The sequence below is a fragment of the Stigmatopora nigra genome, unplaced genomic scaffold (assembly GCF_051989575.1).
Source record: "Stigmatopora nigra isolate UIUO_SnigA unplaced genomic scaffold, RoL_Snig_1.1 HiC_scaffold_24, whole genome shotgun sequence".
Taxonomy (NCBI): domain Eukaryota; kingdom Metazoa; phylum Chordata; class Actinopteri; order Syngnathiformes; family Syngnathidae; genus Stigmatopora; species Stigmatopora nigra.
The window spans coordinates 2,349,676-2,365,324 of NW_027551603.1; the positions used below are offsets into that span (position 1 = coordinate 2,349,676).

The window sequence follows — 15,649 nt, forward strand, 5'->3', positions numbered from 1 at the left end:
ATGCGGGGTATGATGCTCACAGCACCTGGTATTCCCAAGCGGTCTCCCAATCAGGTACTAAACAGGCCGAACCATGCTTGGCTTCCGAGATCGGACGAGATCGGGCCTTTTCAGGGTGGTATGGCCGTGAGCGGTACTGCACTAGCAGATGGACACCCATGAAATATCGAAAAAGATGCGGGGTATGATGCTCACAGCACCTGGTATTCCCAAGCGGTCTCCCAATCAGGTGCTAACCAGGCCGAACGATGCTTGGCTTCCGAGATCGGGCGAGATCGGGCCTTTTCAGGGTGGTATGGCCGTGAGCGATATTGCACTTGCAGATGGACACCCATGAAATGTCGAAAAAGATGCGGGGTATGATGCTCACAGCACCTGGTATTCCGAAGCGGTCTCCCAATCAGGTACTAACCAGGCCGAACAATGCTTGGCTGCCGAGATCGGACGAGATCGGACGAGATCGGGCCTTATCAGGGTGGTATGGCCGTGAGCGGTACTGCTCTTGCAGATGGACACCCATGAAATGTCGAAAAAGATGCGGGGTATGATGCTCACAGCACCTGGTATTCCCAAGCGGTCTCCCAATCAGGTACTAACCAGGCCGAACCATGCTTGGCTGCCGAGATCGGACGAGATCGGGCGAGATCAGGCCTCATCAGGGTGGTATGGCCGTGAGCGGTACTGCTCTTGCAGATGGACACCAATGAAATGTCGAAAAAGATGCGGGGTATGATGCTCACAGCACCTGGTATTCCCAAGCGGTCTCCCAATCAGGTACTAACCAGGCCGAACCATGCTTGGCTGCCGAGAACGGACGAGATCGGGCCTTTTCAGGGTGGTATGGCCGTGAGCGGTACTACTCTTGCAGATGGACACCCATGAAATGTCGAAAAAGATGCGGGGTATGATGCTCACAGCACCTGGTATTCCCAAGCGGTCTCCCAATCAGCTACTAACCAGGCCGAACAATGCTTGGCTTCCGAAATCGGACGAGATCGGGCCTTTTCAGGGTGGTATGGCCGTGAGCGGTGCTGCACTAGCAGATGGACACCCATGAAATGTCGAAAAAGATGCGGGGTATGATGCTCACAGCACCTGGTATTCCCAAGCGGTCTCCCAATCAGGTACTAACCAGGCCGAAGCATGCTTGGCTTCCGAGATCGGACGAGATCGGGCTTTTTCAGGGTGGTATGGCCGTGAGCGGTACTGCTCTTGCAGATGGACACCCATGAAATGTCGAAAAAGATGCGGGGTATGATGCTCACAGCACCTGGTATTCCCAAGCGGTCTCCCAATCAGGTACTAAACAGGCCGAACCATGCTTGGCTGCCGAGATCGGACGAGATCGGGCCTTTTCAGGGTGGTATGGCCGTGAGCGGTACTGCACTAGCAGATGGACACCCGTGAAATGTCGAAAAAGATGCAGGGTATGATGCTCACAGTACCTGGTATTCCCAAGCGGTCTCCCAATCAGGTACTAACCAGGCCGAACCATGCTTGGCTTCCGAGTTCGGACGAGATCGGGCCTTTTCAGGGTGGTATGGCCGTGAGCGGTATTGTCTTTGCAGATGGACACCCATGAAATGTCGAAAAAGATGCGGGGTATGATGCTCACAGCACCTGGTATTCCCAAGCGGTCTCCCAATCAGGTACTAACCAGGCCGAAGCATGCTTGGCTTCCGAGATCGGGTGAGATCGGGCCTTTTCAGGGTGGTATGGCCGTGAGCGGTACTGCTTTTGCAGATGGACACCCATGAAATGTCGAAAAAGATGCGGGGTATGATGCTCACAGCACGTGGTATTCCCAAGCGGTCTCCCAATCAGGTACTAACCAGGCCGAACCATGCTTGGCTGCCGAGATCGGACGAGATCGGACGAGATCGGGCCTTTTCAGGGTGGTATGGCTGTGAGCGGTACTGCACTAGCATATGGACACCCATGAAATGTCGAAAAAGATGCGGGGTATGATGCTCACAGCACCTGGTATTCCCAAGCGGTCTCCCAATCAGGTACTAACCAGGTCGAACAATGCTTGGCTTCCTAGATCGGACGAGATCGGGCCTTTTCAGGGTGGTATGGCCGTGAGCGGTACTGCACTAGCAGATGGACACCCATGAAATGTCGAAAAAGATGCGGGGTATGATGCTCACAGCACCTGGTATTCCCAAGCGGTCTCCCAATTAGGTACTAACCAGGCCGATCCATGTTTGGCTTCCGAGATCGGACGAGATCGGACGAGATCGGGCCTTTTCAGGGTGGTATGGCCGTGAGCGGTACTGCACTAGCAGATGGACACCCATGAAATGTCGAAAAAGATGCGGGGTATGATGCTCACAGCACCTGGTATTCCCAAGCGGTCTCCCAATCAGGTACTAACCAGGCCGAACGATGCTTGGCTTCCTAGATCGGGCGAGATCGGGCCTTTTCAGGGTGGTATGGCCGTGAGCGGTACTGCTTTTGCAGATGGACACCCATGAAATGTCGAAAAAGATGCGGGGAATGATGCTCACAGCACCTGGTATTCCAAAGTGGTCTCCCAATCAGGTACTTACCAGGCCGAACCATGCTTGCCTTCCGAAATCGGACGAGATCGGGCCTTTTCAGGGTGGTATGGCCGTGAGCGGTACCGCTCTTGCAGATGGACACCCATGAAATGTCGAAAAAGATGCGGGGTATGATGCTCACAGCACCTGGTATTCCCAAGCGGTCTCCCAATCAGGTACTAAACAGGATGAACCATGCTTGGCTTCCGATATCGGACGAGATCAGGCCTTTTCAGGGTGGTATGGCCGTGAGTAGTACTGCTCATGCAGATGGACACCCATGAAATGTCGAAAAAAATTCGGGGTATGATGCTCACAGCACCTGGTATTCCCAAGAGGTCTCCCAATCAGGTACTAACCAGGCCGAACCATGCTTGGCTTCCAAGATCGGACGAGATCGGGCCTTTACAGGGTGGTATGGCCGTGAGCGGTACTTCTCTTGCAGATGGACACCCATGAAATGTCGAAAAATATGCGGGGTATGATGCTCACAGCACCTGGTATTCCCAAGCTGTCTCCCAATCAGGTACTAACCAGGCCGAACCATGCTTGGCTGCCGAGATCGGACAAGATCGGGCGAGATCGGGCCTTATCAGGGTGGTATGGCCGTGAGCGGTACTGCTCTTGCAGATGGACATCCATGAAATGTCGAAAAAGATGCGGGGTATGATGCTCACAGCACCTGGTATTCCCAAGCGGTCTCCCAATCAGGTACTAAACAGGCCGAACCATGCTTGGCTTCCGAGATCGGACGAGATCGGGCCTTTTCAGGGTGGTATGGCCGTGAGCGGTACTGCACTAGCAGATGGACACCCATGAAATATCGAAAAAGATGCGGGGTATGATGCTCACAGCACCTGGTATTCCCAAGCGGTCTCCCAATCAGGTGCTAACCAGGCCGAACGATGCTTGGCTTCCGAGATCGGGCGAGATCGGGCCTTTTCAGGGTGGTATGGCCGTGAGCGATATTGCACTTGCAGATGGACACCCATGAAATGTCGAAAAAGATGCGGGGTATGATGCTCACAGCACCTGGTATTCCGAAGCGGTCTCCCAATCAGGTACTAACCAGGCCGAACAATGCTTGGCTGCCGAGATCGGACGAGATCGGACGAGATCGGGCCTTATCAGGGTGGTATGGCCGTGAGCGGTACTGCTCTTGCAGATGGACACCCATGAAATGTCGAAAAAGATGCGGGGTATGATGCTCACAGCACCTGGTATTCCCAAGCGGTCTCCCAATCAGGTACTAACCAGGCCGAACCATGCTTGGCTGCCGAGATCGGACGAGATCGGGCGAGATCAGGCCTCATCAGGGTGGTATGGCCGTGAGCGGTACTGCTCTTGCAGATGGACACCAATGAAATGTCGAAAAAGATGCGGGGTATGATGCTCACAGCACCTGGTATTCCCAAGCGGTCTCCCAATCAGGTACTAACCAGGCCGAACCATGCTTGGCTGCCGAGAACGGACGAGATCGGGCCTTTTCAGGGTGGTATGGCCGTGAGCGGTACTACTCTTGCAGATGGACACCCATGAAATGTCGAAAAAGATGCGGGGTATGATGCTCACAGCACCTGGTATTCCCAAGCGGTCTCCCAATCAGCTACTAACCAGGCCGAACAATGCTTGGCTTCCGAAATCGGACGAGATCGGGCCTTTTCAGGGTGGTATGGCCGTGAGCGGTGCTGCACTAGCAGATGGACACCCATGAAATGTCGAAAAAGATGCGGGGTATGATGCTCACAGCACCTGGTATTCCCAAGCGGTCTCCCAATCAGGTACTAACCAGGCCGAAGCATGCTTGGCTTCCGAGATCGGACGAGATCGGGCTTTTTCAGGGTGGTATGGCCGTGAGCGGTACTGCTCTTGCAGATGGACACCCATGAAATGTCGAAAAAGATGCGGGGTATGATGCTCACAGCACCTGGTATTCCCAAGCGGTCTCCCAATCAGGTACTAAACAGGCCGAACCATGCTTGGCTGCCGAGATCGGACGAGATCGGGCCTTTTCAGGGTGGTATGGCCGTGAGCGGTACTGCACTAGCAGATGGACACCCGTGAAATGTCGAAAAAGATGCAGGGTATGATGCTCACAGTACCTGGTATTCCCAAGCGGTCTCCCAATCAGGTACTAACCAGGCCGAACCATGCTTGGCTTCCGAGTTCGGACGAGATCGGGCCTTTTCAGGGTGGTATGGCCGTGAGCGGTATTGTCTTTGCAGATGGACACCCATGAAATGTCGAAAAAGATGCGGGGTATGATGCTCACAGCACCTGGTATTCCCAAGCGGTCTCCCAATCAGGTACTAACCAGGCCGAAGCATGCTTGGCTTCCGAGATCGGGTGAGATCGGGCCTTTTCAGGGTGGTATGGCCGTGAGCGGTACTGCTTTTGCAGATGGACACCCATGAAATGTCGAAAAAGATGCGGGGTATGATGCTCACAGCACGTGGTATTCCCAAGCGGTCTCCCAATCAGGTACTAACCAGGCCGAACCATGCTTGGCTGCCGAGATCGGACGAGATCGGACGAGATCGGGCCTTTTCAGGGTGGTATGGCTGTGAGCGGTACTGCACTAGCATATGGACACCCATGAAATGTCGAAAAAGATGCGGGGTATGATGCTCACAGCACCTGGTATTCCCAAGCGGTCTCCCAATCAGGTACTAACCAGGTCGAACAATGCTTGGCTTCCTAGATCGGACGAGATCGGGCCTTTTCAGGGTGGTATGGCCGTGAGCGGTACTGCACTAGCAGATGGACACCCATGAAATGTCGAAAAAGATGCGGGGTATGATGCTCACAGCACCTGGTATTCCCAAGCGGTCTCCCAATTAGGTACTAACCAGGCCGATCCATGTTTGGCTTCCGAGATCGGACGAGATCGGACGAGATCGGGCCTTTTCAGGGTGGTATGGCCGTGAGCGGTACTGCACTAGCAGATGGACACCCATGAAATGTCGAAAAAGATGCGGGGTATGATGCTCACAGCACCTGGTATTCCCAAGCGGTCTCCCAATCAGGTACTAACCAGGCCGAACGATGCTTGGCTTCCTAGATCGGGCGAGATCGGGCCTTTTCAGGGTGGTATGGCCGTGAGCGGTACTGCTTTTGCAGATGGACACCCATGAAATGTCGAAAAAGATGCGGGGAATGATGCTCACAGCACCTGGTATTCCAAAGTGGTCTCCCAATCAGGTACTTACCAGGCCGAACCATGCTTGCCTTCCGAAATCGGACGAGATCGGGCCTTTTCAGGGTGGTATGGCCGTGAGCGGTACCGCTCTTGCAGATGGACACCCATGAAATGTCGAAAAAGATGCGGGGTATGATGCTCACAGCACCTGGTATTCCCAAGCGGTCTCCCAATCAGGTACTAAACAGGATGAACCATGCTTGGCTTCCGATATCGGACGAGATCAGGCCTTTTCAGGGTGGTATGGCCGTGAGTAGTACTGCTCATGCAGATGGACACCCATGAAATGTCGAAAAAAATTCGGGGTATGATGCTCACAGCACCTGGTATTCCCAAGAGGTCTCCCAATCAGGTACTAACCAGGCCGAACCATGCTTGGCTTCCAAGATCGGACGAGATCGGGCCTTTACAGGGTGGTATGGCCGTGAGCGGTACTTCTCTTGCAGATGGACACCCATGAAATGTCGAAAAATATGCGGGGTATGATGCTCACAGCACCTGGTATTCCCAAGCTGTCTCCCAATCAGGTACTAACCAGGCCGAACCATGCTTGGCTGCCGAGATCGGACGAGATCGGGCGAGACCGGACCTTTTCAGGGTGGTATGGCCGTGAGCGGTACTGCTCTTGCAGATGGACACCCATGAAATGTCGAAAAAGATGCGGGGTATGATGCTCACAGCACCTGGTATTCCCAAGCGGTCTCCCAATCAGGTACTAACCAGGCCGAACCATGCTTGGCTGCCGAGATCGGGCGAGATCGGGCGAGATCGGGCCTTTTCAGGGTGGTATGGCCGTGAGCGGTACTGCTCTTGCAGATGGACACCCATGAAATGTCGAAAAAGATGCGGGGTATGATGCTCACAGCACCTGGTATTCCCAAGCGGTCTCCCAATCAGGTACTAAACAGGCCGAACCATGCTTGGCTGCCGAGATCGGACGAGATCGGACGAGATCGGGCCTTATCAGGGTGGTATGGCCGTGAGCGGTACTGCACTAGCAGATGGACACCCATGAAATGTCGAAAAAGATGCGGGGTATGATGCTCACAGCACCTGGTATTCCCAAGCGGTCTCCCAATCAGGTACTAACCAGGCCGAACCATGATTGGCTTCCGAGATCAGATGAGATCGGGCCTTTTCAGGGTGGTATGGCCGTGAGCGGTACTGCTATTGCAGATGGACACCCATGAAATGTCGAAAAAGATGCGAGGTATGATGCTCACAGCACCTGGTATTCCCAAGCGGTCTCCCAATCAGGTACTAAACAGGCCGAACCATGCTTGGCTGCCGAGATCGGACGAAATCGGGCGAGATCGGGCCTTATCAGGGTGGTATGGCCTTGAGCGGTACTGCACTAGCAGATGGACACCCATGAAATGTCGAAAAAGATGCGGGGTATGATGCTCACAGCACCTGGTATTCCCAAGCGGTCTCCCAATCGGGTACTAACCAGGCCGAACCATGCTTGGCTGCCGAGATCGGACAAGATCGGGCGAGATCGGGCCTTATCAGGGTGGTATGGCCGTGAGCGGTACTGCTCTTGCAGATGGACATCCATGAAATGTCGAAAAAGATGCGGGGTATGATGCTCACAGCACCTGGTATTCCCAAGCGGTCTCCCAATCAGGTACTAAACAGGCCGAACCATGCTTGGCTGCCGAGATCGGACGAGATCGGACGAGATCGGGCCTTATCAGGGTGGTATGGCCGTGAGCGGTACTGCACTAGCAGATGGACACCCATGAAATGTCGAAAAAGATGCGGGGTATGATGCTCACAGCACCTGGTATTCCCAAGCGGTCTCCCAATCAGGTACTAACCAGGCCGAACCATGATTGGCTTCCGAGATCAGATGAGATCGGGCCTTTTCAGGGTGGTATGGCCGTGAGCGGTACTGCTATTGCAGATGGACACCCATGAAATGTCGAAAAAGATGCGAGGTATGATGCTCACAGCACCTGGTATTCCCAAGCGGTCTCCCAATCAGGTACTAAACAGGCCGAACCATGCTTGGCTGCCGAGATCGGACGAAATCGGGCGAGATCGGGCCTTATCAGGGTGGTATGGCCTTGAGCGGTACTGCACTAGCAGATGGACACCCATGAAATGTCGAAAAAGATGCGGGGTATGATGCTCACAGCACCTGGTATTCCCAAGCGGTCTCCCAATCGGGTACTAACCAGGCCGAACCATGCTTGGCTGCCGAGATCGGACAAGATCGGGCGAGATCGGGCCTTATCAGGGTGGTATGGCCGTGAGCGGTACTGCTCTTGCAGATGGACATCCATGAAATGTCGAAAAAGATGCGGGGTATGATGCTCACAGCACCTGGTATTCCCAAGCGGTCTCCCAATCAGGTACTAAACAGGCCGAACCATGCTTGGCTTCCGAGATCGGACGAGATCGGGCCTTTTCAGGGTGGTATGGCCGTGAGCGGTACTGCACTAGCAGATGGACACCCATGAAATGTCGAAAAAGATGCGGGGTATGATGCTCACAGCACCTGGTATTCCCAAGCGGTCTCCCAATCAGGTACTAACCAGGCCGAACCATGCTTGGCTTCCGAGATCGGGCGAGATCGGGCCTTTTCAGGGTGGTATGGCCGTGAGCGATATTGCACTTGCAGATGGACACCCATGAAATGTCGAAAAAGATGCGGGGTATGATGCTCACAGCACCTGGTATTCCGAAGCGGTCTCCCAATCAGGTACTAACCAGGCCGAACAATGCTTGGCTGCCGAGATCGGACGAGATCGGGCCTTATCAGGGTGGTATGGCCGTGAGCGGTACTGCTCTTGCAGATGGACACCCATGAAATGTCGAAAAAGATGCGGGGTATGATGCTCACAGCACCTGGTATTCCCAAGCGGTCTCCCAATCAGGTACTAACCAGGCCGAACCATGCTTGGCTGCCGAGATCGGACGAGATCGGGCGAGATCAGGCCTCATCAGGGTGGTATGGCCGTGAGCGGTACTGCTCTTGCAGATGGACACCAATGAAATGTCGAAAAAGATGCGGGGTATGATGCTCACAGCACCTGGTATTCCCAAGCGGTCTCCCAATCAGGTACTAACCAGGCCGAACCATGCTTGGCTGCCGAGAACGGACGAGATCGGGCCTTTTCAGGGTGGTATGGCCGTGAGCGGTACTACTCTTGCAGATGGACACCCATGAAATGTCGAAAAAGATGCGGGGTATGATGCTCACAGCACCTGGTATTCCCAAGCGGTCTCCCAATCAGCTACTAACCAGGCCGAACCATGCTTGGCTTCCGAAATCGGACGAGATCGGGCCTTTTCAGGGTGGTATGGCCGTGAGCGGTGCTGCACTAGCAGATGGACACCCATGAAATGTCGAAAAAGATGCGGGGTATGATGCTCACAGCACCTGGTATTCCCAAGCGGTCTCCCAATCAGGTACTAACCAGGCCGAACCATGCTTGGCTTCCGAGATCGGACGAGATCGGGCTTTTTCAGGGTGGTATGGCCGTGAGCGGTACTGCTCTTGCAGATGGACACCCATGAAATGTCGAAAAAGATGCGGGGTATGATGCTCACAGCACCTGGTATTCCCAAGCGGTCTCCCAATCAGGTACTAAACAGGCCGAACCATGCTTGGCTGCCGAGATCGGACGAGATCGGGCCTTTTCAGGGTGGTATGGCCGTGAGCGGTACTGCACTAGCAGATGGACACCCGTGAAATGTCGAAAAAGATGCAGGGTATGATGCTCACAGTACCTGGTATTCCCAAGCGGTCTCCCAATCAGGTACTAACCAGGCCGAACCATGCTTGGCTTCCGAGTTCGGACGAGATCGGGCCTTTTCAGGGTGGTATGGCCGTGAGCGGTATTGTCTTTGCAGATGGACACCCATGAAATGTCGAAAAAGATGCGGGGTATGATGCTCACAGCACCTGGTATTCCCAAGCGGTCTCCCAATCAGGTACTAACCAGGCCGAAACATGCTTGGCTTCCGAGATCGGGTGAGATCGGGCCTTTTCAGGGTGGTATGGCCGTGAGCGGTACTGCTTTTGCAGATGGACACCCATGAAATGTCGAAAAAGATGCGGGGTATGATGCTCACAGCACGTGGTATTCCCAAGCGGTCTCCCAATCAGGTACTAACCAGGCCGAACCATGCTTGGCTGCCGAGATCGGACGAGATCGGACGAGATCGGGCCTTTTCAGGGTGGTATGGCTGTGAGCGGTACTGCACTAGCAGATGGACACCCATGAAATGTCGAAAAAGATGCGGGGTATGATGCTCACAGCACCTGGTATTCCCAAGCGGTCTCCCAATCAGGTACTAACCAGGTCGAACAATGCTTGGCTTCCTAGATCGGACGAGATCGGGCCTTTTCAGGGTGGTATGGCCGTGAGCGGTACTGCACTAGCAGATGGACACCCATGAAATGTCGAAAAAGATGCGGGGTATGATGCTCACAGCACCTGGTATTCCCAAGCGGTCTCCCAATTAGGTACTAACCAGGCCGATCCATGTTTGGCTTCCGAGATCGGACGAGATCGGACGAGATCGGGCCTTTTCAGGGTGGTATGGCCGTGAGCGGTACTGCACTAGCAGATGGACACCCATGAAATGTCGAAAAAGATGCGGGGTATGATGCTCACAGCACCTGGTATTCCCAAGCGGTCTCCCAATCAGGTACTAACCAGGCCGAACGATGCTTGGCTTCCTAGATCGGGCGAGATCGGGCCTTTTCAGGGTGGTATGGCCGTGAGCGGTACTGCTTTTGCAGATGGACACCCATGAAATGTCGAAAAAGATGCGGGGAATGATGCTCACAGCACCTGGTATTCCAAAGTGGTCTCCCAATCAGGTACTTACCAGGCCGAACCATGCTTGCCTTCCGAAATCGGACGAGATCGGGCCTTTTCAGGGTGGTATGGCCGTGAGCGGTACCGCTCTTGCAGATGGACACCCATGAAATGTCGAAAAAGATGCGGGGTATGATGCTCACAGCACCTGGTATTCCCAAGCGGTCTCCCAATCAGGTACTAAACAGGATGAACCATGCTTGGCTTCCGATATCGGACGAGATCAGGCCTTTTCAGGGTGGTATGGCCGTGAGTAGTACTGCTCATGCAGATGGACACCCATGAAATGTCGAAAAAAATGCGGGGTATGATGCTCACAGCACCTGGTATTCCCAAGAGGTCTCCCAATCAGGTACTAACCAGGCCGAACCATGCTTGGCTTCCAAGATCGGACGAGATCGGGCCTTTACAGGGTGGTATGGCCGTGAGCAGTACTTCTCTTGCAGATGGACACCCATGAAATGTCGAAAAATATGCGGGGTATGATGCTCACAGCACCTGGTATTCCCAAGCTGTCTCCCAATCAGGTACTAACCAGGCCGAACCATGCTTGGCTGCCGAGATCGGACGAGATCGGGCGAGACCGGACCTTTTCAGGGTGGTATGGCCTTGAGCGGTACTGCACTAGCAGATGGACACCCATGAAATGTCGAAAAAGATGCGGGGTATGATGCTCACAGCACCTGGTATTCCCAAGCGGTCTCCCAATCGGGTACTAACCAGGCCGAACCATGCTTGGCTGCCGAGATCGGACAAGATCGGGCGAGATCGGGCCTTATCAGGGTGGTATGGCCGTGAGCGGTACTGCTCTTGCAGATGGACATCCATGAAATGTCGAAAAAGATGCGGGGTATGATGCTCACAGCACCTGGTATTCCCAAGCGGTCTCCCAATCAGGTACTAAACAGGCCGAACCATGCTTGGCTTCCGAGATCGGACGAGATCGGGCCTTTTCAGGGTGGTATGGCCGTGAGCGGTACTGCACTAGCAGATGGACACCCATGAAATGTCGAAAAAGATGCGGGGTATGATGCTCACAGCACCTGGTATTCCCAAGCGGTCTCCCAATCAGGTACTAACCAGGCCGAACCATGCTTGACTTCCGAGATCGGGCGAGATCGGGCCTTTTCAGGGTGGTATGGCCGTGAGCGATATTGCACTTGCAGATGGACACCCATGAAATGTCGAAAAAGATGCGGGGTATGATGCTCACAGCACCTGGTATTCCGAAGCGGTCTCCCAATCAGGTACTAACCAGGCCGAACAATGCTTGGCTGCCGAGATCGGACGAGATCGGACGAGATCGGGCCTTATCAGGGTGGTATGGCCGTGAGCGGTACTGCTCTTGCAGATGGACACCCATGAAATGTCGAAAAAGATGCGGGGTATGATGCTCACAGCACCTGGTATTCCCAAGCGGTCTCCCAATCAGGTACTAACCAGGCCGAACCATGCTTGGCTGCCGAGATCGGACGAGATCGGGCGAGATCAGGCCTCATCAGGGTGGTATGGCCGTGAGCGGTACTGCTCTTGCAGATGGACACCAATGAAATGTCGAAAAAGATGCGGGGTACGATGCTCACAGCACCTGGTATTCCCAAGCGGTCTCCCAATCAGGTACTAACCAGGCCGAACAATGCTTGGCTGCCGAGAACGGACGAGATCGGGCCTTTTCAGGGTGGTATGGCCGTGAGCGGTACTACTCTTGCAGATGGACACCCATGAAATGTCGAAAAAGATGCGGGGTATGATGCTCACAGCACCTGGTATTCCCAAGCGGTCTCCCAATCAGCTACTAACCAGGCCGAACCATGCTTGGCTTCCGAAATCGGACGAGATCGGGCCTTTTCAGGGTGGTATGGCCGTGAGCGGTGCTGCACTAGCAGATGGACACCCATGAAATGTCGAAAAAGATGCGGGGTATGATGCTCACAGCACCTGGTATTCCCAAGCGGTCTCCCAATCAGGTACTAACCAGGCCGAACCATGCTTGGCTTCCGAGATCGGACGAGATCGGGCTTTTTCAGGGTGGTATGGCCGTGAGCGGTACTGCTCTTGCAGATGGACACCCATGAAATGTCGAAAAAGATGCGGGGTATGATGCTCACAGCACCTGGTATTCCCAAGCGGTCTCCCAATCAGGTACTAAACAGGCCGAACCATGCTTGGCTGCCGAGATCGGACGAGATCGGGCCTTTTCAGGGTGGTATGGCCGTGAGCGGTACTGCACTAGCAGATGGACACCCGTGAAATGTCGAAAAAGATGCAGGGTATGATGCTCACAGTACCTGGTATTCCCAAGCGGTCTCCCAATCAGGTACTAACCAGGCCGAACCATGCTTGGCTTCCGAGTTCGGACGAGATCGGGCCTTTTCAGGGTGGTATGGCCGTGAGCGGTATTGTCTTTGCAGATGGACACCCATGAAATGTCGAAAAAGATGCGGGGTATGATGCTCACAGCACCTGGTATTCCCAAGCGGTCTCCCAATCAGGTACTAACCAGGCCGAAACATGCTTGGCCTCCGAGATCGGGTGAGATCGGGCCTTTTCAGGGTGGTATGGCCGTGAGCGGTACTGCTTTTGCAGATGGACACCCATGAAATGTCGAAAAAGATGCGGGGTATGATGCTCACAGCACGTGGTATTCCCAAGCGGTCTCCCAATCAGGTACTAACCAGGCCGAACCATGCTTGGCTGCCGAGATCGGACGAGATCGGACGAGATCGGGCCTTTTCAGGGTGGTATGGCTGTGAGCGGTACTGCACTAGCAGATGGACACCCATGAAATGTCGAAAAAGATGCGGGGTATGATGCTCACAGCACCTGGTATTCCCAAGCGGTCTCCCAATCAGGTACTAACCAGGTCGAACAATGCTTGGCTTCCTAGATCGGACGAGATCGGGCCTTTTCAGGGTGGTATGGCCGTGAGCGGTACTGCACTAGCAGATGGACACCCATGAAATGTCGAAAAAGATGCGGGGTATGATGCTCACAGCACCTGGTATTCCCAAGCGGTCTCCCAATTAGGTACTAACCAGGCCGATCCATGTTTGGCTTCCGAGATCGGACGAGATCGGACGAGATCGGGCCTTTTCAGGGTGGTATGGCCGTGAGCGGTACTGCACTAGCAGATGGACACCCATGAAATGTCGAAAAAGATGCGGGGTATGATGCTCACAGCACCTGGTATTCCCAAGCGGTCTCCCAATCAGGTACTAACCAGGCCGAACGATGCTTGGCTTCCTAGATCGGGCGAGATCGGGCCTTTTCAGGGTGGTATGGCCGTGAGCGGTACTGCTTTTGCAGATGGACACCCATGAAATGTCGAAAAAGATGCGGGGAATGATGCTCACAGCACCTGGTATTCCAAAGTGGTCTCCCAATCAGGTACTTACCAGGCCGAACCATGCTTGCCTTCCGAAATCGGACGAGATCGGGCCTTTTCAGGGTGGTATGGCCGTGAGCGGTACCGCTCTTGCAGATGGACACCCATGAAATGTCGAAAAAGATGCGGGGTATGATGCTCACAGCACCTGGTATTCCCAAGCGGTCTCCCAATCAGGTACTAAACAGGATGAACCATGCTTGGCTTCCGATATCGGACGAGATCAGGCCTTTTCAGGGTGGTGTGGCCGTGAGTAGTACTGCTCATGCAGATGGACACCCATGAAATGTCGAAAAAAATGCGGGGTATGATGCTCACAGCACCTGGTATTCCCAAGAGGTCTCCCAATCAGGTACTAACCAGGCCGAACCATGCTTGGCTTCCAAGATCGGACGAGATCGGGCCTTTACAGGGTGGTATGGCCGTGAGCGGTACTTCTCTTGCAGATGGACACCCATGAAATGTCGAAAAATATGCGGGGTATGATGCTCACAGCACCTGGTATTCCCAAGCTGTCTCCCAATCAGGTACTAACCAGGCCGAACCATGCTTGGCTGCCGAGATCGGACGAGATCGGGCGAGACCGGACCTTTTCAGGGTGGTATGGCCGTGAGCGGTACTGCTCTTGCAGATGGACACCCATGAAATGTCGAAAAAGATGCAGGGTATGATGCTCACAGCACCTGGTATTCCCAAGCGGTCTCCCAATCAGGTACTAACCAGGCCGAACCATGCTTGGCTGCCGAGATCGGGCGAGATCGGGCGAGATCGGGCCTTTTCAGGGTGGTATGGCCGTGAGCGGTACTGCTCTTGCAGATGGACACCCATGAAATGTCGAAAAAGATGCGGGGTATGATGCTCACAGCACCTGGTATTCCCAAGCGGTCTCCCAATCAGGTACTAACCAGGCCGAACAATGCTTGGCTGCCGAGAACGGACGAGATCGGGCCTTTTCAGGGTGGTATGGCCGTGAGCGGTACTACTCTTGCAGATGGACACCCATGAAATGTCGAAAAAGATGCGGGGTATGATGCTCACAGCACCTGGTATTCCCAAGCGGTCTCCCAATCAGCTACTAACCAGGCCGAACCATGCTTGGCTTCCGAAATCGGACGAGATCGGGCCTTTTCAGGGTGGTATGGCCGTGAGCGGTGCTGCACTAGCAGATGGACACCCATGAAATGTCGAAAAAGATGCGGGGTATGATGCTCACAGCACCTGGTATTCCCAAGCGGTCTCCCAATCAGGTACTAACCAGGCCGAACCATGCTTGGCTTCCGAGATCGGACGAGATCGGGCTTTTTCAGGGTGGTATGGCCGTGAGCGGTACTGCTCTTGCAGATGGACACCCATGAAATGTCGAAAAAGATGCGGGGTATGATGCTCACAGCACCTGGTATTCCCAAGCGGTCTCCCAATCAGGTACTAAACAGGCCGAACCATGCTTGGCTGCCGAGATCGGACGAGATCGGGCCTTTTCAGGGTGGTATGGCCGTGAGCGGTACTGCACTAGCAGATGGACACCCGTGAAATGTCGAAAAAGATGCAGGGTATGATGCTCACAGTACCTGGTATTCCCAAGCGGTCTCCCAATCAGGTACTAACCAGGCCGAACCATGCTTGGCTTCCGAGTTCGGACGAGATCGGGCCTTTTCAGGGTGGTATGGCCGTGAGCGGTATTGCCTTT

General features: G+C 54.2%; 87 pseudogenes; all 87 read right to left on the reverse strand.

Annotated features, from left to right (window-relative positions):
• Window positions 1–13: 13 nt before the first annotated feature.
• On the reverse strand, window positions 14–132 carry LOC144187683 (5S ribosomal RNA; annotated as a pseudogene).
• Window positions 133–188: 56 nt separating this feature from the next.
• Window positions 189–307, reverse strand: LOC144185082 (5S ribosomal RNA; annotated as a pseudogene).
• Window positions 308–363: 56 nt separating this feature from the next.
• Window positions 364–492, reverse strand: LOC144186966 (5S ribosomal RNA; annotated as a pseudogene).
• Window positions 493–548: 56 nt separating this feature from the next.
• Window positions 549–677, reverse strand: LOC144182830 (5S ribosomal RNA; annotated as a pseudogene).
• Window positions 678–733: 56 nt separating this feature from the next.
• On the reverse strand, window positions 734–852 carry LOC144189612 (5S ribosomal RNA; annotated as a pseudogene).
• Window positions 853–908: 56 nt separating this feature from the next.
• On the reverse strand, window positions 909–1,027 carry LOC144182983 (5S ribosomal RNA; annotated as a pseudogene).
• A 56-nt stretch (window positions 1,028–1,083) lies between these two features.
• Window positions 1,084–1,202, reverse strand: LOC144188249 (5S ribosomal RNA; annotated as a pseudogene).
• A 56-nt stretch (window positions 1,203–1,258) lies between these two features.
• LOC144188872 (5S ribosomal RNA) lies at window positions 1,259–1,377 on the reverse strand (annotated as a pseudogene).
• Window positions 1,378–1,433: 56 nt separating this feature from the next.
• Window positions 1,434–1,552, reverse strand: LOC144184457 (5S ribosomal RNA; annotated as a pseudogene).
• A 56-nt stretch (window positions 1,553–1,608) lies between these two features.
• Window positions 1,609–1,727, reverse strand: LOC144190684 (5S ribosomal RNA; annotated as a pseudogene).
• Window positions 1,728–1,783: 56 nt separating this feature from the next.
• Window positions 1,784–1,912, reverse strand: LOC144186269 (5S ribosomal RNA; annotated as a pseudogene).
• A 56-nt stretch (window positions 1,913–1,968) lies between these two features.
• Window positions 1,969–2,087, reverse strand: LOC144184212 (5S ribosomal RNA; annotated as a pseudogene).
• Window positions 2,088–2,143: 56 nt separating this feature from the next.
• Window positions 2,144–2,272, reverse strand: LOC144184663 (5S ribosomal RNA; annotated as a pseudogene).
• Window positions 2,273–2,328: 56 nt separating this feature from the next.
• LOC144185270 (5S ribosomal RNA) lies at window positions 2,329–2,447 on the reverse strand (annotated as a pseudogene).
• Window positions 2,448–2,503: 56 nt separating this feature from the next.
• On the reverse strand, window positions 2,504–2,622 carry LOC144181998 (5S ribosomal RNA; annotated as a pseudogene).
• Window positions 2,623–2,678: 56 nt separating this feature from the next.
• Window positions 2,679–2,797, reverse strand: LOC144187105 (5S ribosomal RNA; annotated as a pseudogene).
• A 56-nt stretch (window positions 2,798–2,853) lies between these two features.
• Window positions 2,854–2,972, reverse strand: LOC144188394 (5S ribosomal RNA; annotated as a pseudogene).
• A 56-nt stretch (window positions 2,973–3,028) lies between these two features.
• On the reverse strand, window positions 3,029–3,157 carry LOC144187082 (5S ribosomal RNA; annotated as a pseudogene).
• A 56-nt stretch (window positions 3,158–3,213) lies between these two features.
• On the reverse strand, window positions 3,214–3,332 carry LOC144187684 (5S ribosomal RNA; annotated as a pseudogene).
• Window positions 3,333–3,388: 56 nt separating this feature from the next.
• LOC144185083 (5S ribosomal RNA) lies at window positions 3,389–3,507 on the reverse strand (annotated as a pseudogene).
• A 56-nt stretch (window positions 3,508–3,563) lies between these two features.
• LOC144186967 (5S ribosomal RNA) lies at window positions 3,564–3,692 on the reverse strand (annotated as a pseudogene).
• Window positions 3,693–3,748: 56 nt separating this feature from the next.
• On the reverse strand, window positions 3,749–3,877 carry LOC144182831 (5S ribosomal RNA; annotated as a pseudogene).
• A 56-nt stretch (window positions 3,878–3,933) lies between these two features.
• Window positions 3,934–4,052, reverse strand: LOC144189613 (5S ribosomal RNA; annotated as a pseudogene).
• Window positions 4,053–4,108: 56 nt separating this feature from the next.
• On the reverse strand, window positions 4,109–4,227 carry LOC144182984 (5S ribosomal RNA; annotated as a pseudogene).
• A 56-nt stretch (window positions 4,228–4,283) lies between these two features.
• Window positions 4,284–4,402, reverse strand: LOC144188250 (5S ribosomal RNA; annotated as a pseudogene).
• A 56-nt stretch (window positions 4,403–4,458) lies between these two features.
• LOC144188873 (5S ribosomal RNA) lies at window positions 4,459–4,577 on the reverse strand (annotated as a pseudogene).
• Window positions 4,578–4,633: 56 nt separating this feature from the next.
• On the reverse strand, window positions 4,634–4,752 carry LOC144184469 (5S ribosomal RNA; annotated as a pseudogene).
• Window positions 4,753–4,808: 56 nt separating this feature from the next.
• Window positions 4,809–4,927, reverse strand: LOC144190685 (5S ribosomal RNA; annotated as a pseudogene).
• A 56-nt stretch (window positions 4,928–4,983) lies between these two features.
• Window positions 4,984–5,112, reverse strand: LOC144186270 (5S ribosomal RNA; annotated as a pseudogene).
• Window positions 5,113–5,168: 56 nt separating this feature from the next.
• Window positions 5,169–5,287, reverse strand: LOC144184214 (5S ribosomal RNA; annotated as a pseudogene).
• A 56-nt stretch (window positions 5,288–5,343) lies between these two features.
• Window positions 5,344–5,472, reverse strand: LOC144184664 (5S ribosomal RNA; annotated as a pseudogene).
• A 56-nt stretch (window positions 5,473–5,528) lies between these two features.
• On the reverse strand, window positions 5,529–5,647 carry LOC144185271 (5S ribosomal RNA; annotated as a pseudogene).
• Window positions 5,648–5,703: 56 nt separating this feature from the next.
• On the reverse strand, window positions 5,704–5,822 carry LOC144181999 (5S ribosomal RNA; annotated as a pseudogene).
• A 56-nt stretch (window positions 5,823–5,878) lies between these two features.
• On the reverse strand, window positions 5,879–5,997 carry LOC144187107 (5S ribosomal RNA; annotated as a pseudogene).
• Window positions 5,998–6,053: 56 nt separating this feature from the next.
• On the reverse strand, window positions 6,054–6,172 carry LOC144188395 (5S ribosomal RNA; annotated as a pseudogene).
• Window positions 6,173–6,228: 56 nt separating this feature from the next.
• On the reverse strand, window positions 6,229–6,357 carry LOC144185865 (5S ribosomal RNA; annotated as a pseudogene).
• A 56-nt stretch (window positions 6,358–6,413) lies between these two features.
• On the reverse strand, window positions 6,414–6,542 carry LOC144184052 (5S ribosomal RNA; annotated as a pseudogene).
• A 56-nt stretch (window positions 6,543–6,598) lies between these two features.
• LOC144185240 (5S ribosomal RNA) lies at window positions 6,599–6,727 on the reverse strand (annotated as a pseudogene).
• Window positions 6,728–6,783: 56 nt separating this feature from the next.
• Window positions 6,784–6,902, reverse strand: LOC144187873 (5S ribosomal RNA; annotated as a pseudogene).
• Window positions 6,903–6,958: 56 nt separating this feature from the next.
• Window positions 6,959–7,087, reverse strand: LOC144187155 (5S ribosomal RNA; annotated as a pseudogene).
• Window positions 7,088–7,143: 56 nt separating this feature from the next.
• Window positions 7,144–7,272, reverse strand: LOC144185367 (5S ribosomal RNA; annotated as a pseudogene).
• A 56-nt stretch (window positions 7,273–7,328) lies between these two features.
• On the reverse strand, window positions 7,329–7,457 carry LOC144185241 (5S ribosomal RNA; annotated as a pseudogene).
• Window positions 7,458–7,513: 56 nt separating this feature from the next.
• LOC144187874 (5S ribosomal RNA) lies at window positions 7,514–7,632 on the reverse strand (annotated as a pseudogene).
• A 56-nt stretch (window positions 7,633–7,688) lies between these two features.
• On the reverse strand, window positions 7,689–7,817 carry LOC144187157 (5S ribosomal RNA; annotated as a pseudogene).
• A 56-nt stretch (window positions 7,818–7,873) lies between these two features.
• Window positions 7,874–8,002, reverse strand: LOC144185368 (5S ribosomal RNA; annotated as a pseudogene).
• Window positions 8,003–8,058: 56 nt separating this feature from the next.
• Window positions 8,059–8,177, reverse strand: LOC144187686 (5S ribosomal RNA; annotated as a pseudogene).
• A 56-nt stretch (window positions 8,178–8,233) lies between these two features.
• On the reverse strand, window positions 8,234–8,352 carry LOC144188504 (5S ribosomal RNA; annotated as a pseudogene).
• Window positions 8,353–8,408: 56 nt separating this feature from the next.
• On the reverse strand, window positions 8,409–8,527 carry LOC144182500 (5S ribosomal RNA; annotated as a pseudogene).
• A 56-nt stretch (window positions 8,528–8,583) lies between these two features.
• LOC144182832 (5S ribosomal RNA) lies at window positions 8,584–8,712 on the reverse strand (annotated as a pseudogene).
• Window positions 8,713–8,768: 56 nt separating this feature from the next.
• Window positions 8,769–8,887, reverse strand: LOC144189614 (5S ribosomal RNA; annotated as a pseudogene).
• Window positions 8,888–8,943: 56 nt separating this feature from the next.
• On the reverse strand, window positions 8,944–9,062 carry LOC144190512 (5S ribosomal RNA; annotated as a pseudogene).
• A 56-nt stretch (window positions 9,063–9,118) lies between these two features.
• Window positions 9,119–9,237, reverse strand: LOC144188346 (5S ribosomal RNA; annotated as a pseudogene).
• Window positions 9,238–9,293: 56 nt separating this feature from the next.
• On the reverse strand, window positions 9,294–9,412 carry LOC144188875 (5S ribosomal RNA; annotated as a pseudogene).
• Window positions 9,413–9,468: 56 nt separating this feature from the next.
• On the reverse strand, window positions 9,469–9,587 carry LOC144184480 (5S ribosomal RNA; annotated as a pseudogene).
• Window positions 9,588–9,643: 56 nt separating this feature from the next.
• Window positions 9,644–9,762, reverse strand: LOC144190774 (5S ribosomal RNA; annotated as a pseudogene).
• A 56-nt stretch (window positions 9,763–9,818) lies between these two features.
• Window positions 9,819–9,947, reverse strand: LOC144186271 (5S ribosomal RNA; annotated as a pseudogene).
• A 56-nt stretch (window positions 9,948–10,003) lies between these two features.
• Window positions 10,004–10,122, reverse strand: LOC144184215 (5S ribosomal RNA; annotated as a pseudogene).
• A 56-nt stretch (window positions 10,123–10,178) lies between these two features.
• LOC144184665 (5S ribosomal RNA) lies at window positions 10,179–10,307 on the reverse strand (annotated as a pseudogene).
• A 56-nt stretch (window positions 10,308–10,363) lies between these two features.
• LOC144185272 (5S ribosomal RNA) lies at window positions 10,364–10,482 on the reverse strand (annotated as a pseudogene).
• A 56-nt stretch (window positions 10,483–10,538) lies between these two features.
• Window positions 10,539–10,657, reverse strand: LOC144182000 (5S ribosomal RNA; annotated as a pseudogene).
• Window positions 10,658–10,713: 56 nt separating this feature from the next.
• On the reverse strand, window positions 10,714–10,832 carry LOC144187108 (5S ribosomal RNA; annotated as a pseudogene).
• A 56-nt stretch (window positions 10,833–10,888) lies between these two features.
• LOC144188396 (5S ribosomal RNA) lies at window positions 10,889–11,007 on the reverse strand (annotated as a pseudogene).
• A 56-nt stretch (window positions 11,008–11,063) lies between these two features.
• Window positions 11,064–11,192, reverse strand: LOC144187229 (5S ribosomal RNA; annotated as a pseudogene).
• Window positions 11,193–11,248: 56 nt separating this feature from the next.
• LOC144185369 (5S ribosomal RNA) lies at window positions 11,249–11,377 on the reverse strand (annotated as a pseudogene).
• Window positions 11,378–11,433: 56 nt separating this feature from the next.
• LOC144187687 (5S ribosomal RNA) lies at window positions 11,434–11,552 on the reverse strand (annotated as a pseudogene).
• Window positions 11,553–11,608: 56 nt separating this feature from the next.
• On the reverse strand, window positions 11,609–11,727 carry LOC144187466 (5S ribosomal RNA; annotated as a pseudogene).
• A 56-nt stretch (window positions 11,728–11,783) lies between these two features.
• On the reverse strand, window positions 11,784–11,912 carry LOC144186968 (5S ribosomal RNA; annotated as a pseudogene).
• A 56-nt stretch (window positions 11,913–11,968) lies between these two features.
• On the reverse strand, window positions 11,969–12,097 carry LOC144182833 (5S ribosomal RNA; annotated as a pseudogene).
• Window positions 12,098–12,153: 56 nt separating this feature from the next.
• On the reverse strand, window positions 12,154–12,272 carry LOC144182077 (5S ribosomal RNA; annotated as a pseudogene).
• Window positions 12,273–12,328: 56 nt separating this feature from the next.
• LOC144190513 (5S ribosomal RNA) lies at window positions 12,329–12,447 on the reverse strand (annotated as a pseudogene).
• Window positions 12,448–12,503: 56 nt separating this feature from the next.
• Window positions 12,504–12,622, reverse strand: LOC144188358 (5S ribosomal RNA; annotated as a pseudogene).
• A 56-nt stretch (window positions 12,623–12,678) lies between these two features.
• Window positions 12,679–12,797, reverse strand: LOC144188876 (5S ribosomal RNA; annotated as a pseudogene).
• Window positions 12,798–12,853: 56 nt separating this feature from the next.
• LOC144184493 (5S ribosomal RNA) lies at window positions 12,854–12,972 on the reverse strand (annotated as a pseudogene).
• A 56-nt stretch (window positions 12,973–13,028) lies between these two features.
• On the reverse strand, window positions 13,029–13,147 carry LOC144182764 (5S ribosomal RNA; annotated as a pseudogene).
• Window positions 13,148–13,203: 56 nt separating this feature from the next.
• LOC144186272 (5S ribosomal RNA) lies at window positions 13,204–13,332 on the reverse strand (annotated as a pseudogene).
• A 56-nt stretch (window positions 13,333–13,388) lies between these two features.
• Window positions 13,389–13,507, reverse strand: LOC144184217 (5S ribosomal RNA; annotated as a pseudogene).
• Window positions 13,508–13,563: 56 nt separating this feature from the next.
• LOC144184666 (5S ribosomal RNA) lies at window positions 13,564–13,692 on the reverse strand (annotated as a pseudogene).
• A 56-nt stretch (window positions 13,693–13,748) lies between these two features.
• Window positions 13,749–13,867, reverse strand: LOC144185274 (5S ribosomal RNA; annotated as a pseudogene).
• A 56-nt stretch (window positions 13,868–13,923) lies between these two features.
• Window positions 13,924–14,042, reverse strand: LOC144182001 (5S ribosomal RNA; annotated as a pseudogene).
• A 231-nt stretch (window positions 14,043–14,273) lies between these two features.
• LOC144188397 (5S ribosomal RNA) lies at window positions 14,274–14,392 on the reverse strand (annotated as a pseudogene).
• A 56-nt stretch (window positions 14,393–14,448) lies between these two features.
• Window positions 14,449–14,577, reverse strand: LOC144185866 (5S ribosomal RNA; annotated as a pseudogene).
• Window positions 14,578–14,633: 56 nt separating this feature from the next.
• LOC144184054 (5S ribosomal RNA) lies at window positions 14,634–14,762 on the reverse strand (annotated as a pseudogene).
• A 56-nt stretch (window positions 14,763–14,818) lies between these two features.
• Window positions 14,819–14,937, reverse strand: LOC144182078 (5S ribosomal RNA; annotated as a pseudogene).
• A 56-nt stretch (window positions 14,938–14,993) lies between these two features.
• LOC144190514 (5S ribosomal RNA) lies at window positions 14,994–15,112 on the reverse strand (annotated as a pseudogene).
• A 56-nt stretch (window positions 15,113–15,168) lies between these two features.
• LOC144188369 (5S ribosomal RNA) lies at window positions 15,169–15,287 on the reverse strand (annotated as a pseudogene).
• A 56-nt stretch (window positions 15,288–15,343) lies between these two features.
• Window positions 15,344–15,462, reverse strand: LOC144188877 (5S ribosomal RNA; annotated as a pseudogene).
• Window positions 15,463–15,518: 56 nt separating this feature from the next.
• LOC144184505 (5S ribosomal RNA) lies at window positions 15,519–15,637 on the reverse strand (annotated as a pseudogene).
• Window positions 15,638–15,649: the final 12 nt, after the last annotated feature.